The sequence below is a fragment of the Nannospalax galili genome, unplaced genomic scaffold (assembly GCF_000622305.1).
Source record: "Nannospalax galili isolate Female #2095 unplaced genomic scaffold, S.galili_v1.0 scaffold452, whole genome shotgun sequence".
Taxonomy (NCBI): domain Eukaryota; kingdom Metazoa; phylum Chordata; class Mammalia; order Rodentia; family Spalacidae; genus Nannospalax; species Nannospalax galili.
Window position 1 is genome coordinate 36701 of NW_008333659.1, and position 3011 is coordinate 39711.

A 3011-nucleotide genomic window follows, 5' to 3' on the forward strand; every position below is an offset into this window, starting at 1 on the left:
TGCATTATACAAGGACACTGTGAGGGCTACAGTGACAGTAGAAAAGAATATTTTAGTTCCTTTATAATCTTATGGAACCACTGTCACATACCCAGTCCATCTCGATCAAGATGTCATGTGCTGCATGACTGTACAAAGATAAGATTTTGTATGACTGTGACCAAGTTACTGCCTGTGGTAAGTGTTTTTCATCTATAGAATGAGTTTGAAGAATTATGAAATAGCTCAATTTGAAGGTTATATACATAGTGTTGGTAAAACATTTGGAACATAGCAGGTGGCAGTAATTGTTATACATATATTTTATGAATAAAAATTTGAAAATTGTGCACTTTATAAAATTAAAATGTGTGTAATGTTTAGGACTGGCCAAGCCAAAAGCTTTCTGAATAATGAGAGAGTAATATTCAATACTAATACGATACTAATATTTTCCGAAATGTTAGTCTATGGACTGTATGAGCAAAATATACTTATCTTCATAACTTATCAGGGAAACTCAATCAGACACACAATGGACAGCTTCAACACACTCTCTACCAGAAGAGAAAAAGTGCAAAGACAAACACTGTGGAGGACTGGCAGGTGTGTGGTATAGCTGGAGCTCCTGTACACTGCTTGAAGGCTCAAGGGATATAACTTGGAAAACCCTTTCAACAATATATTCTAATGTTATGTGTGTGTATAATTAATAACACAAGAGCTCATTCTAGTTATATTTAGCTAACACAATGTATGGGAGATATATATATATATATATATATATTTATACAGGAATACTTATAGCAAAAATGTGATACATTTATACAATGGATTACTATATAGTAAAGAAAATGAAGAAATTGTTATTTATACAACATGGATGATTTTCAAACATACTAATTTTTAATTAGACATATTATTTCACATATTCAATTATTATTCCATTTATATGCAGAACATCATTTGTCCATGTGTAAGAAATCAGGAAGTGGGCATCTTTTGTTTGAAGGGACAGAGTGAGAACCTTCTGGGTCTTGGAGCTGTATTATTTTCTAACTTGAGATATAGTTACGTTGATGCATTTATTTTTCGGTACTATATTTATTTCAAACTAAATGTCCTGGAGCACACCCTGTAATTCTAGCACTAGAGCCAGGAGGATCACACATTCAAGGCTAGCCTGAGCTATCTAATATATTCCTGGTCAGCCTGGTCTACATAATTAGACCAGTCAACAAACAAACAAACAAACAAATGGACAAAAGATATATCTGAGCACTATTCTGCATATATATGACTGCAATAAAGTCTTTTGAATTGGAAGCTTTCTTATACTTGTTTTAAATTAAAAAGTGAATAAGGCCTCATTCATTTTAAATTGACGTTTGAGTCTCACACCAAGTCCACGAGTTCTTTGCTTTCCTCTACAGAAGTCTGCTCTGCAACTCAGAGATTTCTAACAGAGGAGACACTGTCATGCCCTTATCTTTCTACACCTTCTGCCCATCACTCTCCATTGCTTCTTGGTTTGACTTTTATCTCCAAGGTATTGGTGACCAGAGGAGAAATGGGAGAAAGAGGAGTAGAAATCTCAGGTAAGAGACTGCTGTGATTCACCATTGACACCATCTATGCTGCGGACGTCTAAGCAGTGACTAGCTTCATGAGGACATTCTTGCACATTCTCTGTCCTGGACCTCAACTTCCTTCTTCACAGTCATTTAAGGAAGACTAACTCTAGAATTCAGCCTGAGTCCTGCCTCAGCCCGCTGTCTCCAGGATTCACCCTGAGTCCCCACCTCAGTCTGCTGCCTCTTACTGGTACTATCTGTGTCCCTGGTCAGTAGCCTTCTTGGTGTGATTTCCCATGAAACCACTGGAACCCAGCTGTTCATTAATTTACTTTGCTCAGATAGCACTCCACTCAGCTGATAATGGAAGAACACAGATGACCCCTCACTTCCCTTCTCTTGTCCCTGACATAGAGAACCACTAGCTTTTAATCTCTAGATAAGCAACGGCAACATTCTCTATTACCAATTGCATATGCCTAAAACCTCTTGAGAACATTTATGAAACCATTTCTCCACTGGAACGTCTATATCACTTGTGCTGGGGTGCACCACATGGGCCTTGCACTTCCTGCAGTGTAGCAAGCATGCATCCGGAGTGTGGCTGCTGCCTTCCTTTCCTTACAGATACCCTTGGTCTTACAGATATTTATACTAAGCACTCATGAATTGGATTTCCAGGAATCAGAGTGGGTCATCCACAGGGCTTTCCTCCAAAGATAATAGTACCTACAAATAAAGTCTCTAAACATTTTCATAGTTTCAATTGTTAATTTGAATGGAATAGAAGACTAGAGTGAAAAGTCTGGCCTAATTCACTTTTTAGAAAGCCCTATAGGGTTATGCCTTTTTGGTAGCTTCTCTATGGAACACAAGTGTCTATATCCTAGTGTTAGCTCTGGGACTTAAAAATCCACCTTTTGAAGAATCAGAAAGCATTCCGTTTTCACATCTTTTTAATTTATTTTTATTTATTTTTGTGAATTTCATACATGAGTATAGTCTTTGCATTATTTCCATCCCTCCTAGTTCCCCTCCAACTACTCTGATGTTCCCCCCCAACAACCTCTCAATTTCTTGTCCTCTTTTTTGATGATTATTAATATATATTAATAATATATAATATATATCCCTCAGCATCTGTTGATTGCCTGTAAGTTCTTCATTTTGAGGTGGGGCCCCATGAAATTTCCCCCATCCACCTTGGAATGCCAACTGGTTTTGTCATTATGCAGATCTTCTTAGACTGCCACACTGTAGAGATTTCATTGGTGCAGTTTCTTTGTAATGTGTAGAATGCCTAAAGTAACAGTAGGTAATTGTCCCTCTGACTCTTACATCCTTTCCACCTCCTCTTCTGCAATGTTCCCCTAGCCTTATTGTGGAGGCTGCATTATAGATGTGCCACTTGGGGCTGGGCACCTCACAGACACTTATCCTCTGTGTTTGATCAGTTGC